Consider the following 16,031-nt stretch of genomic DNA (forward strand, 5'->3'; position numbering starts at 1 on the left):
GTATGGTACACCCAATCCAATAAGTGAGGCACAATAGAAAAACAATGAAAAAATGTAGAAATCACAGCAACCAGTCCCAGTGAGAATAGAAAATGAACAAGAGGAGGGGGATCCCAAAACAGACGGTGCTCAGGTAACTCACTGATGCAGTGAGACAAACAAATAAATGCAGGGTGCCTCAACTTGCAGGCTCCTTGTGGCAGGGGAGCAAGCAGATTATAGAGGACAGGGGTTTGGCACTCCTTGTAACAGCAAAAACAGCAGCGCCGGTGCCTACACAGAGGATTGGTAGGAGATTTGTGGTGAGGCACTCGTGGCAATTGTAATCCAGAACAAAGCTAGCCAACAGGAGATAGCAGCAACGTTTCAATTTATTACTTCAAATTTTCGTCAGGTTACACAGAAAAATTAAACTACAAGAATTTTTCTCTTCCCAACCCAGCTCCAATAAACCAGCTAAACCACCTTTGCCACCGACATTAAAAAAGTTCGCACCAGCGTCATCATTTGAACCTTACTCCAACAACGCCAGCATTAAATCTTTTTCAAGAATGCTGGATGCAGGTTTACCGGATATAATAGAACGCTCCTCTAATGTCCATCCTAATCTCATGCCATCTGAACGGCTGGCATTACAAAATTTAAGTAATAACAAAAACCTCATTATTCGACAGGCGGACAAGGGTGGGGCTGTGGTCCTCCAGGATCTGTCCGATTATCATACAGAAATAATGAGGCAACTGGCTGATGTCGACACTTATCGTCGGTTGACAGTTAATCCTACTCTACAATGTCGACAGAAACTGTCCAACATTCTTCAGATGGGCGTTGATGCCAAGATTATTTCCAAGGATATACAAGCCATCTTAATACCGGATTTTCCTATTACCCCGTGCCTGTACACACTCCCTAAAATCCACAAGGGCTTATCCCCTCCCCCGGGACGCCCGATTGTGTCGGCATGCGGGTCCTTGTTACAACCTTCAGCTACTTATCTGGACGATATCTTGCAGCCCCTTATCAAGACACAACCGACTTTTCTTTTGGATACCACCACTTTTTTACAGATTCTCCACCAACTCCCCAATTTGCCCGACGATTGCCATTTGGCCACCATTGATGTGGTAAATTTGTACACTGTCATTCCACACTCCATGGGTCTTTCTGCCTTGAGACGTTTTCTTATTTCTCACAGTGATTTTGACTCTGTGAAAATTGATTTTTTTGGTTGAACTTATGGATTTAATTTTGCATAACAACTTTTTCATTTACAACAATATCTTTTATTTACAGCTACGGGGCTGTGCAATGGGCAGCTCCGTAGCTCCGTCATATGCCAACATTTTTATGTTTTCTGCAGAGTTTGATATTTTTTTGTCTGATTCCTTGGTTGCAGATCATTTTATTGTATTCAAAAGGTATATAGATGACCTGTTTGCCATCTGGCAAGGTGATATTGCTTTATTGCATAATTTAATATCCAAACACAATACTACCAATAATGCAATTAAGTTTACCTTTGTGACCTCAAATGTGGAGGTCTATTTTCTTGACGTTAAGGTGACCCTTGTTTCAGGTAAAATCACCACCAGTGTGTACACCAAGACAACCGATCGCAACACCATGCTATCTCCAACAAGTTGTCACCCCCGCAGTCTTGTTATGTCACTGCCATATTCTCAAATGTTGCGCTATTATCGCATTAATAGCGATCAAGCCAACTGCAATCTCCAGCTCGATGCCCTCATCGATAAATTTTTGGCACGTGGCTTTAATCGCCAAGACTTGCTGGCATGTAAAAATAGAGTTCTACAACTTAACCGTGAATCTTTATTACAACCTAGACCCAAAGACAAAACAATGTCTAAAATTATGCCCTGGGTCAACCGGTATAATGTTGTTTCCACTGATACAACCACCATGGTCAAAAGCAATTGGCCCCTGATTAAAAGTGATACGACTCTACCGTTTGGTGAGCATCGCATTATGCCCTGTTATTCTAAGGGTCGGAGTTTAAAGGACATTTTGGTTAAAACCAATGTCTCCTTTGACCCTGCACCGCAAATCACGACATGGCTGGGTGCCAATAAAAAGAAAGGCTGTTTTAAATGTGCATGCACTACTTGCCAATTTCTCTTGACAGGTGATACCTTTAATCACCCCCACACTGGACAGGCTTTTAAAATCCGGCATTATCTAACTTGCAATTCTTCCTTTATTATTTACCAGTTGATTTGTCCTTGTAGTTTGTCTTATATAGGCAAAACCATCAGGAAATTCAAGGAGCGAATGACCATGCACAGGAGTACCATTCGCCAGGCACTGACTTCTGGTGCCAGCGAACACCCTGTGGCGAGACATTTTGTCGAGCATAAACATCCTCTACATAGTCTCAGATATAGGATGATTGATTGGGTGCCTCCCAATATCCGTGGTGGGGACCGTGGGACCCAATTGTTGCGCTGCGAAGCGCGGTGGATACACCGCCTTAACACCATTGCGCCGAAAGGCCTTAATGAGCAAATTTCGTTTGCTGTCTTTCGTTAATGCTGCTATGCCCTTACATGTTTTCTTACTTGATGCTGCTAATATGTTTTCTTACTTGATGCTGCTAACATTATATCGTCTGTTTTTCTTTTTATTAGTACTGTCCTTTTCTGTATATACCGCTATAATGTTTTATTGTCTGTTTTGAGTCACTATGATATTGTTACATTTATTCTCATCTATTTTTGCGGTTATTACATTTCTTACATCCCTTTGTGAAGTGAGTCTGAGATCGCATGCAGACAGCGCTGCCTGCATTTTTGTTGAAAGTCATCCTGAGATTGTATGCAGATAGCGCTACCTGCATCTATATATATTTTTCCAGCTCCCCCTTCCCACACTCTCTTGTAATTTATGGTGTTTTCCCCTCAGTGCAGGAGTTGTCTTTGTTTACCGTTTCTATGGTAACCCTACTCTCCAGTCACTGTGCACTGGCTGAACAGGTGATGTCATCATATGGCGTCCTGTGGGCGTCGTCCCAAACCCCCGGCATCTCAGCCTCACTCCTCTGGTGTAGTGTGCTATAAAGGTATGTTTTTATCTTTGCTTCTGTGTAACCTGACGAAAATTTGAAGTAATAAATTGAAACGTTGCTGCTATCTCCTGTTGGCTAGCTTTGTTCTGGATTACAATTGCCACGAGTGCCTCACCACAAATCTCCTACAAATCCTCTGTGTAGGCACCGGCGCTGCTGTTTTTGCTGTTACAAGGAGTGCCAAACCCCTGTCCTCTATATATATATATATATATATGCTATGATCTGTTTTTTTATCATTTTGACCAACCCTGCCACCTGACTACATGTAGACGCGCACCCCATCTTTATAGCTATTTGCCGTACGTCTGTCCCTAGTCACCCCGCCGGCTGACTACATGTAGACACGCACCCCATCTTTATAGCAGTTTGCAATACATCGGTCCCTAGTCACCCCACCGGCTGACTACATGTAGACGCGCACACCATCTTTATAGCGGTTTGCCATACATCTGTCCCTAGTCACCCCACCGGCTGACTAGATGTAGACGTGAACCCATCTTTATAGCAGTTTGCGATAAACATTTTAAAATACAGGGTCAAAGCCAGTTTTGCTGTCTGAAAGCAGCACATGGCTCCTCATCGTCACGTTGTTTGTGCAACTGAACATGTACATGGGGTGGAGATTCGATCGCTATAAACCAATCACACAGTTTTCTCTGCACGCGTGCGGCACGAAAGAATCTTCATTCGGGAGAAATACGTGAACGTAAACAGCAGAATACACATTCTTTTCATTGGTGAGTACTCAACCCAGTTTATTGTTGTAATGACAATGGCTTTATTGATGTATTTGTTGTGTGTATCATGAAAGTAATGTCCATTATTTTATTTTTTTGAACAGACATTTAAAAAATGGCTGAGAAGAATGTGGAATTTATGGAGGAGTTCATTGAGGGCTACAGAGACCAGGATTGTCTCTGGAATAGTAAATCCAGAGATTATTCCAATAGGCAGAAGAGAGCTGTAGCCCTGGAGGAGCTGGTTAAGGTCAGCCTCCCTTACTACCCCACTGCAAGCATTGAATGGGTGCGGGGAAGGATTGCCAACATGAGGACAGTTTTCAAAAAGGAGCTGAACAAGGGAAGCATCCAAGAAATCAGGGGCCGGTACAGACCAAGTGTATGTGCCCAGGCTCTGGTACTATGATCTGCTGGCATTCACAGTGGACCAAGAGCTGCCGAGGGAGTCCTTCGGCAATCTGCCTGCGGCCCAGGCTGCCCCATGCTCCACACCTCGCACCCCTGAACTTGCGGAGGATACCCTCTCTGGCACAGTAATCACACAGATTACACACATTTGAAATATTTATTGAAAATGAAGATAAAAGTACAAATAAAGTACAGTAAAAAGGTAGCATGTCATAGCAATTCAGCAGATCATGTCTTCCTGCCAATCCACTGCGCCTAAACCATTAAAGTACTGCAATTACTCTTCTCTGGTCAATTTTGCACGCATAGTAGCATTTCCTGTATTTAGATTGGTCTCCAAGCATGTTAATCCTACTGCCTCACCAACTATTTCACTGTCATCCATGCCGGAAACATTGGGGTGCTTGGACTGTGTTTTTCTGCGTAGATAGTTGTGCAGCACACAACAGGCCATAACTACCTTGTCTATTTTATCTAGCTGCAGATTTAGGGCACTATGGAAAATCCTAAACTCGCCTAGCTCGAGACAGCCGGTAATTGAAAATTCTGCATTCTTGATTAAGCGACCTTTGTGGGTAGCATTCAAGGCAAATGCCTCATCAGCCACAAAAATAAAGTTTAAACCATGCACATTCTGTGTCCGCTCTGGTAATTGAAGTCCATTGTTTTTAAGTTTGTTATGGAACATGGTCTTTTCCAAAGCCCCACCATCAGATACCCTGCCATTTTTTCCAATGTCCACGAAGATGAATTCATACTGTATTTGGCATTGGCAATAGCCATTAAAACAATTCTAAAGAAGCCCTTATAATTATAGAAAAAAGAGCCACTATTAGCAGGGGGCATGATGCGGATATGTTTTTCGTCGATGGCAATTGTGGAAATTCTAAAGATCCTTAAAATCTTGGGCAATAGCTTGCCACTCCTCAGTACTCGTAGGGAACTGAAATATAGTAAAGAGGTTTTTAAAAAACAAATCACTAATTTGGTTGTTACATAATGTTTTACAGCCTTCTCTATTCATGGAAGAGGAGTGTTCACAGACACTGGATGTGCCGTCGCAGCTGCCTTCACCGGTCCTCTGCTCTACACACACAGCCAGCACTCAGCAGGCCGCGCGGCAGCAGCCTGAACCTCCATCAAGGAGAGGCCGTAAAAGGCCACGTCAGATTGCGGATACGTCTGAGGTCATGACTCGCCAGATTCTGGAGTCTGCCAATCGACTGATGGCGTTGGACTAGGATGAGCAGGACCATGTGGGGAATTCAATTGCGAAAAAACTCAGAAAACTTGATTCTGCTACAAGGGCAGAGGCTGAGCGGATCATCAGTGACACCCTGTACCGGCCCAGATGACCCCACTATGTCACAGGTTGAATTCCAACCCATCAGCCCTGCCCCAGTACCACACCACCAAATGTATCACCCAGGTCATTATCCCCACTATCCCCAGTATGATATGCGCACACATCCCACTTCTGCGCAACCACGGCAGCAACCAACTGGAGTACCGTCACCATTGACAATAGCACCAGGTTCAGCCAGTGGTTCCTTCCAGGGTTTTGGGAAAACACCATCTCCCTCCCAAACAGCGATGGATACAGAGCATTATCCTCTTAATACCATCCATTATCATAACCTTTAAACAAATTCTAGTTGTTTTTTATATATTTATTATAAAGATTTTATATTTATATTCTAAATGTTTACAAGTATGTTAAGTTAATAAGAAAACATTTTACTTTTAAAATATTATTTGGCATATCTTTATTTACCTTCATGTATTGCTCCTGTAGAACTTGGATGATGGCATTACAGGTCTCAGGTATTATGAGTCCCAGAGCTTGAGAGGATATAGTGGTGCTGTAGCTCAGATCCGCAAGGGTCCTCCCAGTAGCCAGGAAACTTAGCATTGCCACCAGTCTCTGCTCAGCTTAGATAGGTGTCCTCTTTTTCTCCTGTACCAATGGCATATGGGAGAAGGTGTCTCGCCTCAGAAGCCAGTCTCTGGTCCAGCAGCTGCGATTCTTGCGCCTCTTTTTTTTTTTATAGACTGCAATGTTGTGGCCGTAGCAGCAAGAATGCAAGCACAAACCTTTGTTTTCCTCAAGCTCCTGATGAAAGTGATAGAAAACAAACAGAACGAAGGAACATACGTGCGTGTTCTCTGTACAGCCAGCACTGATGTAAAAAAGAAATCGCTTTTGTTTAGGTTCTGTACTTGCGCCTCTTTGTTTTGGTATGCCCTTAACCCAGCCCATTATGATAATGTTGTTTATATGTGACGTGTCAATAGCCCGAATCGAGAGAGTGTGTACGGTGGTACAATCTTTTTCTTGCGATTGTTTGGACAGGAGTAGATCGGATGTCGCAAGTAAAATTGTATAGGTGTGTACGCGCGTATCGGCTGGTGTTTGTGGATGGTCGGTCGCGTGTATGGTCGATCGAATGCTCACAAAAAAAAGGGATTGTATAGATGTGTATGAATAAGCCCCAAGCCGTCGTCAAGGCTTCTAGGTGTGCGGTGCGGCACCCCCAAAAATCAGCATAAGTCAGAAAGCCCAGAGTAGCACACCAGTGAAAAAATTCTAAAGTATTAATAAATACAAGTGTTAGGAAGCCAGAGCTACAGTATATACAAAAGGTGATGGGGGAAATTTACTAAGATGTGAATACTACTTCACATGGGATGTTGCTATGTACACCCAGATCTAGACCATCAGATCATGTCTACTATCTAGAGGGTGCTAAATAAATAAGTAGATTCTGATTAGTTGCCCATAGCAACATCTAATGCAAAGTAGAATTCCCATCTTACTAAATTTCTCCCAATGTCTTCTGTTTCATGAAGAGATTAGTAGGTGTTAGAGCTTGGATGAACTGGATGGGGGATCACACTTTAGGGCAGAACTATCAGTATTGCTGCCCCATCGGGAAAACTTTAGACCAATAAAACCCTGGTCCATCTTTCTACTCATACGGTTTTAAGAATTTTTATTGGTACTTATGTAATATCTGGACTCCCGGTTTTCTTTATGAGACCGTGTCCCCTCGCGGGGCTCGCTGCGCTCGCCACGCTTCGGGCACGGTGGCTCGCTGCGCTCGCCACACTATATAAAATCAACTCCATGCGTAGTTGGATAGTAGGGGTATGGAAAAAATGGGGTGCATTTAACATGGGAGCCCAGATAATACATAAGTACCTTTTTATTATATGTACTCTAAAGGATATTATTTGATTTCCTGACAAATCACTATTATATCTCTTCTATTGGATATGCCCCCTGAAGAAGTCGTATGACGAAACGCGTTGGGTTTACTGATTAAAACAGCTACAATCAATATGGAATCTGTATTTCATCTTCAATCATGAGAATTTATTAATACTGGATGCTCAGAACAGTGATCTCCATTTTCTGTTCTTAACTGTGCAAATTGTTATAAAATTATTTTATTGTACTCATTTTGTTTTGTATTCGATGTATAACTTGATATTTTAAGTATCTTGTGTGGCTTACCATTCCACTACTACGCCCTCTGGTAATTCTACATCCATATATATTTGCTTGTGTCGACCTTTCGACATGTTGACCTAATACATGTCAACCTTTTTAATGTGTCTCTTGACTGTCGACCAATAGTGGTCAACCTTTTGACTGTCAATTTATCAACCCATAACCACAACATCCGGGGTGCGACCTGGCTATTACAATGAAAACATGATGCGACCGTGTTTTCATTGTAATATTTGTTGTATTTTATTATACAGTTATACACTATGGGGCGTATTCAATGTGTGCCGATATTTACATCAGTCGGAACTATCGGCACACATCTATTCAATGTGGCCATTTTCAGCCGCATTGAAGCCCATGGAGATTCAACTTTTTTTAAAGTCAAATCTGCATTGTCAAAATGCAGTGGGTGTGGGCTGTCTGCTGCAGTTGCCTCTCTCCCCTTCTCAGCACACAGCACTGAGCAGCATGTGCTGCGGCAGCCTCTGCTCTCTACTCCCACTGCCTGGTCTCTGCAGCGGGGGAGGGGAGCGCAGGACCTAGTACAGGGTAAATAGTACCCCCCCCCTTCAACAGCACTGAATACAACACAATAAACAGACTCCCTTGAGTGGACCCTTAACCCCTTGAGCGGTGGGTTTTCCTGGGTCAGGACAAACCTACCAGGGCTGGTTTATCCTGCCCCAGAAATACCACAGAAGGGGCAGCTGCTTCCTTCGGCAGCAGCCCCCACTCACCTGGGGCTGCTGCTGCCAGCTTCGGCTGTTTGCAGACGCTTGGAGAAGTTTGGGGTTGCTTGGGGGGGGGGCTCTGGAGTGCTCAGGTGTTCGGGCACTCAGACGTTTGTCTGTTTGGGCATTCCTGTGTTTGGACGCCATGAACACACAAACATCGAGCGTGGGCCAAGGTGCCCTGATCCTCCTAGAGTGGCACCGATCCCCTCAGAGGGCATCTGTAATGGGGGGTTCATTGACAGGGAAAATGATGGTGCGCCAGTGGTTCACCACTGGAGGCACCACTGTTGCACCCTTTCTTTACAGTGGCATGCACGGAGTCCACTCCTGCATTGCTGCTCAGCCCAAGAAATTTCCGACCATACCACTAAAGGGTTTAAAGGCCTATAAGGGTCCATTAAATGAAAAACATTTTCACTTTACAAAACTTTTGAGAATTGCATAAGCATAAACTTATGCCCGTCCGCCGAACGGCCATTAAGACTAGTTTCATATAGTGCTAAAGTGAGTGTGGTACAGTCCAACACAATATATATATATACTTCCTATTGCTAACCCACCCACAGCATACTTCCTGTCACTAATTCACAGCCCAACACAATGCAGACTCCCTGTTCCCAATTCACTGCTTAACACAATTCAGACTCCCTGGGTGAGATTTAATAGGATGAGAGATTCAGAAAGTAGGATATTTGGTGAGAAATCTCCAGTTTTTTTAAAGCGGCAATCATTTACACTGCAAAACCAGTTTGATTTTGAAGTTTAAATGATTGCAGCTTTAAAAAAAACTGGAGATTTCTCACCAAATCTCTCACTTTCTGTAATTCTCATTCTAGTAAATGTCACCACGTGTCCTTTATTAACCAATTCCCAACACAATGCAGACTTCCTGACATAATGTAATATTGTACATACCTCCCAACTTTGCCTCAACAGTAAGCGGGACCAATCTGCATGTATCCATCAACCGCCAGAAATTAGGGTCATGCCTATTTATCAGGGGGCGTAGCCTATGATCACATCACTTTCTGCAGGACCACGCCCGATTTTTGCCTCTGTATGGGCATGGCCAGTGTTTTGTCAGCTGCTGACCATGCCCCCAATCACTCTGTTTCGAATAAGACATGAAGCAATCCCAACTGCCGTCTCCATTGCAGGACACTGCTACTTGCGGGTGGGATGCAGGACAGTCACAAATAATCATGATTGTCCCATGAAAATCAAGACAGTTGGGAGGTATGTCTCATATGTTTACAATAATTAGGGCTAATTATAGCACATGACATTAAGGGGGACATTTACCAAAATGGATTCGTATTTTAAAAGTGAAAAAAGTCGTATTCGTAGTCGTATTGGTGTGAATTTCTGGCGTATTCGTGAAATCATAATTTAACAAGTAAAAAAATCGTACTATCGTGGAAATTATCTTGGCGTGAACTTATCATATTGAGGTCGTATTCGTATATCAAAGTACGACTACGCATGTGTACGAAAAGTCTACACCATCGATAGAATACAAATGATTTTTGCATGGGCTAGGCGTATTTTCATCATGTACTAAAAATTCGTATTCGTGAAGTTGTAAAATAGGATTCGTAAACAACTGAGAATCGTAAAAAAATTGGTGAAATAAAATACACCCTCCTTGACAAGGTCTATTTTAAAGTGTATTTCACCGGCTTCAATGGAACACATGTGTTATCATTTTAAAAACACATCACAGACCTTAGAAATCACACATGTGTGCCTTATAAAAGCCAAACATCCACCTACAAACACTTCCTGACTTCTAGCATGGCAGACTATATGCTATATTAGGGTGCTTCAGTGTGGGCTTTGAGACAGCTGATGTCTTGGCTGTGCCAAGGAAGAAGACACCGGCGTCATGAAACTGAGCATGACCAGCAGGTCCAGCAGGTATCACAGAGGCTGCGTCGGCCTCGTTTATTTAGGCCGCGTTTATATTTAGACGCATTGCCGGATGATGTGGTTATACAGATGTTCCGGCTTAATCGTACCAACATTCTCCGTCTGTATGGGCTCATTAGACTGGAGCTAGATCCTGTGACAGGACGCTCATGCGCTGTCTCAGGCCTGCACAAACTGCTGGCTGTGTTGTACTTTCTGGCGTCTGGCAGTTTTCAACATGTCACTGGCCAAGGCATTGGCATATCTCAGCCCACACTGTCCAGGTACCTGACCCAGGTGCTTGAAGCTTTTCTGCCACATATGGATGCCTCAATCTGCTTCCCAAGCCAGGAGACAGAGTGGCATGATGTTAGGGTAGCATTCTATCGCATTGCATGCATGCCAAATGTGCTTGTTGCTATTGACTGCACACACATTCCGCTGAGACCACCTCGGGATACTGCCCGTTCCTATTATAACCGACATGAAAGCACAAGTACCAACGTGCAGGTGGTCTGTGATGCAAATCTTAAGATCATGAGTGTGTTTGCAGGCTACCCTGGCTCATGTCATGACACCTATATCCTCGGCCAGTCAGTCCTCTTTGATGAGTTTGAAGCCGGATCAATGGCAGAGGGCTGGCTACTGGGTAAGTGTATAATACTGTATAAACTGCTGTATGCGACACATAGGGAATTGATGACACATGTGTGTTTATCTCTCTGTCAATTTGGGTGTGTATGCATACATTATGAACTCTCTCTCTCTCTCTCTCTCTCTCTCTCTCTCTATCTATCTCTCTCTCTCTCTCTATATATATATATATATATATATATATATATATATATATATATATATATATATATATATATATATATATATATATATATATGGGAAGCGGTCATCTATTAGAATTTACTTAGGTCTACAGGCATTAGATCGACCCCACTAGGTAGACTGGCAGGAAGGTTGACCTGATTTAAGATCGACATGGGCCAAGGTCGACATGACTTAAGCTCAAATTTGCATAAAGTTCGACATGAGGAAGGTAGACTGGTCATAAGTTCAACATGGGTATTTCACTGTTGTTTGTGCCGACATGTGGCGACAGCCGGTATTTCATGCCCTACCATCCACTAGGGCGTGGAGGAGCTCATTCAAGCTGTGGCAAGCAAAGTGAGCCGTCGTGCCCGATGCATTGTGAGCTAAGCGAGCGCTGCGAGGGTCCAATTCTCATTGCCAACTGTGTCCATGTTGACTGTGTCGACAATCGGTTCTAAAAACAGTGCAAAAACAATGTCGACATTATGACCAGTCGACCTTCCTCATGTCGACCTTTATGCAAATTCAACCTTACGTCATGTCGACCTTGGCCCATGTCCACCTTAAGTCAGGTCGACCTATCTGCCACTCGAACTAATGGTGTCGACCAAATGTCTGGAAAAACAAAACAACACAAACAAATAAACCATGTGAGGTGTATTGCATGTTTACTCATGCAATACACCTCATGGGTCATGGGTGTGTGCCTCATTGGTGACTAAACAATGGCTGTTGGTCCAAAATGTTATGTGGCATCATAACTATGAACAAATTACTGCAATGACCACTACTCACCAACATGTCGCCTATCTGTATCAAACACACCAGGTGGGCTGATCACTTTCTTAGGAATGAGAGTGGCCATTGCCCTCTCATAGCTTTTCCAATCAATCCGTGATGGGACATTGGGCCCAAATCGGCGGCGATGCTTATCCTCCTTCGTCATTTTTTCTTTCACAAGGCGGCAAATGTCATAAAACCGCTTTTTGCAGTTTGAAAAATCGCGGACAATGGTCCCATGGGCATTGACCGCTTCCACTACCTGCTTCCATATAGTGGCCTTCCATGCTGCCGACACTGGTTTAAAAAAGAGGGGGTCCTTATGCTTAATAATGTTGTGCACAAGGGCAATGCTCTCTGCAGGAGTGAACATTGGCATCTTCTTGCCAGTATTCTGTGAAGATCAGTGATGTAGCTAGGTGCCACGGTGCCCGGAGCACGGACATGCTTCGTGCCCCCCCATTTTACACATAATGCTCACTGTAGTAGTAGTCCTGTTGATACACATGCTTACAATAGTGCCATATACACATAATGCCCCTTGCATATAATGTCCACTGTAGTAGCAACACATACACATAAAGCCCCCAATAGTAGCACCATTTATACACACAGTGCCCACTGTAGGTTCAGTGCTCACAGAATGCTAGAGACGAGTCTGGACACTTACTTTGCAGGAGTAGGGACAGCTGGAGGCTGAGTGACCTGAAGGACCTCCGTCCTCTCTGCTCTAATAGGCGTCATTATAGTTGCTGCCAGTGCTTCAGGAAGATGAAGAGAGAGGACAGAGGAGGAGCCCCAGCAGCACAGGAAGGAGGGTGGATAAGAGGGTGTTGCTGAAGATAAGCCGGTGCTGCCTGACAGACAGAGCGGCTGCGGTAGCCGGCAAGAAGAGGTCAGGAGCAGAGGATGCACAGCGCGTCTCCTGCACGGCGCCTGCTGAGCTGAGCGCCGGGACCCGCACAATAAATTACAAGTCAAGTCAGCTCCGCCTCCGGCTGTACACTTCTATTTTGAATTCAAGTCTCCCGCTGGGCTGCGGCACTAACCAATAGGCGCTCGCAGTCCAGCTGCCACCAATGCTTCTGATTGGCTGCTGGACTGCAAGCGCTTATTGGCGAGCGCCGCGGTCCAGCAGGAGAGAGACTTGAAGCTGAAGACTGAAGCGCTGCGACCTCAACGCTTCAGTCAGCAGTGTCATTCTCCTGCTTCTATCGCCACCGCAATGCACTTGCCGGGCACAGCAGGGAGCGGGCGAGCAGGGCAGGGGGAGCCGGTGGCAGGGTGCACGGCTCCGGCGCCATGTGATGATTCTGCGCCTGGAGCTTGTGCTCCACCGGCTCCACCCTAGCTACGCCTCTGGTGAAGATGCCTTCTTCTTCCCCTTTTTAGAGGCAGCAGGGGTGTCAACAGGCTCATCATCATCATCAACATCATCATCATCCGCACCCTCACCTTCCTCAGCCACATATTCCTCCTCCTCCTCCTCCACCAGCTCCTCGTCAGCCACCATCACAGCAGCCACCTCCTCAACCTCACCCATGAAACTGTCACCACTCTCAGACATGATGCCAAATGTAGAACACACAAAAAAAATTCAACACAAACAACACAAAACACACTCCTACTCCTTCCCTCAAACAAACACACACACACACACACACACACACACACACAAACACACACAAATATCGACTATAGTACAAAAAAAAAAAAAAATGGGACAAACTTTGAAAAGGACAAGACAAACAATAGCACAAGACAACTTTCAGAACAATACACACTCACAAATCACTTTTCACAATCTCACCAAAAATCACCAACCAACTCTCCACTGCACCTTTCTCCTACACACTCCAAACTACACCCACAACAAGTTTTGGCACCTCCACGACTTATATATGGGTGTGAGAGCCCTCCCCAAGTGTAAAAGAGATACACCAATCACGCTTGTAGTTTCATTTTCGTAGTGAGCCATGTGGTTGAATATACGAAAATTCGTATTACATTTCACGACAAATTCGTGAAATAACGGCGTTTTCAGACAAAAATCTCTACGCCATTCGTATTTCACCTACGACTCTACGACAATACGAAAACATGCGTAAACCAACATACGTATGCCTACAACATCGAAAAATACGAATTTTACAAATACGACTTTGTAGTAACTTAAACCCCGGAACACGACTTTTTTAGGATCACTATCATTCGTACTCATTCGTATTTCCTACGAATACAAATACGAATACGAATTTTTAGGAAATCCATTTTGGTAAATGTCCCCCTAAGGTACAGGCACCAAGTCCAAGGGGTAAATTTAACCCTTTGAGTGCCAACATCTCTGCGAGAGAGGTTCAAAATATCCGCAAAAAAATGCCGACGTCGCTCACATTTGTTATATAAATTCAAATAAATATCTTGTGTATAAAAAGATTCTATTTCCTATATAAGGTAACATTACAGGTCTTTATGATGAATAAAAATGTTTGCTTGGCATTTTTTTCACACCTACTGTATTTTGACCAAATTCACTTGGCACTCAAAGGGTTAAGCTTCTAAAAAAATGTAAAAAAGGTGTCTATCATTTTCTAGGATGCAACAGAAAAATGCCAGACATAGGTCCTCATTCTGGTTGAGAAATTAGGGGAGGTCACGTCAGTCGCACAGAGGTTAATTGGAAATGCAAGGGTGGACCCTCCTTATATAGATTAAACACTTAATTAATGATAGGTATGAGGGTGTGCTACCACAGACACAGAAAGGACATGCTTAGAGAAAAGAAAAGGGTGTCTTTTGTTGGTGCACCTAGAGAAAAAGTTCATATAATAAAACGTCACTTTTATTTAATTCATTAAAATAGTTTGCGAATATAAAAAGGAATTGACAATACATGAGACAACAAATAGTGAAAATAAAAAAGGAAAAAAATTTTTCCTTACACCTAGTGGAAACCCCACTATCTATTATCCCAATGATTTTTAATATCCTGTGTGGCTTAAATTAATGGGTGAATTCCCGTTTAAGTATAGCATAAATCAGGGATTTTGCTAATATGTATCAAGTGTAGCAATAAACCCTGGGCTCTCTCTAGTAGCTGCTGGGAAGCGCCTGAGCACGGGTAAAATTCCGTCTCAGCGCTCCTGCAGGCTTGCTGGAGCCAGGGGTATCACGTCCTGTAGTTCTCCCACTGAGCAGTGTGAGAGGAGTGCCTGTGTGCACTTCCTCGCTCAAGTGGTTTGAGAGCAGACAGGGACACTGACGGTTCTGGCGCCAGATACCGTCTCTGTGTCAGTTTTCTAGGCTCCGTGTCCAACGGTAAGCCTAGCGCAGCCAACAGGTTAAATACAATTTATAAATGGGGAAGGGAGAGTGGGGTATTAAACACACTCGGTGTGTAGTACAGTCGAGCGTACGCTTTCGCAACAAAGCTTCCTCAGGACCACCGGGCAAGCCGCCGGAAGCTCCTTAAGTACTAGTTCCTCCATGAATATTCATCATGTGCAAATTCAAGTGAATCGTCTATTGGTCAATTAATATGGGTGTCATGCATTGTGCATTTGTCTACACCTACTGTCAGTATTTTCAAAACACGTATGTTACACTTTGTTTATGAGGGTTGCCTTAGTAATCTCTATTCTCCTTGTTTGTGCTGTCCCTTTGGATCACAAGGTGATGTACCCGTGTGGGTCTCTGTCTACCTGTCAGTGCACCTTATGTCCGCAGCGGGAGGGAGAGCTGCGAGTCATCGCCGTGCATCTCCGTGTAGTCGGAAAGCCTAAGTCCCCGTTCAGGAATAATTAATGGTCGCTGACAAAGGCATGCTGATCCATGATATAGAAAGAGAGAACGGCGTACAGCAGAGCCAGAGGGCTCGGGTACTGCCTGGACGTGCCGCCGGTCCAATCGTATGGAGGCTGATCGTCCCGTGTGTATGCCATCCACTGTGTCAAAATAGCGCATTCGTAGCGCTTATTATGCCAAAGGCAAATGTATCGGCTGTGGTCATTCTATATGTACTGTACAGTACGGGCATTGTT

The 16,031-nt window shown here is 44.1% G+C and overlaps 1 protein-coding gene across 1 annotated transcript in view; it reads left to right on the forward strand.

The window, feature by feature from the left end:
* The window catches only part of KCNIP4 (potassium voltage-gated channel interacting protein 4), a 567,010-nt gene that overhangs the window by 104,707 nt on the left and 446,272 nt on the right, over nt 1-16,031 (forward strand). The gene's annotated exons all lie outside the window — the stretch shown is intronic.

The sequence above is a fragment of the Crinia signifera genome, chromosome 1, assembly GCF_055691185.1.
Source record: "Crinia signifera chromosome 1, ASM5569118v1, whole genome shotgun sequence".
Classification (NCBI taxonomy): Eukaryota; Metazoa; Chordata; class Amphibia; order Anura; family Myobatrachidae; genus Crinia; species Crinia signifera.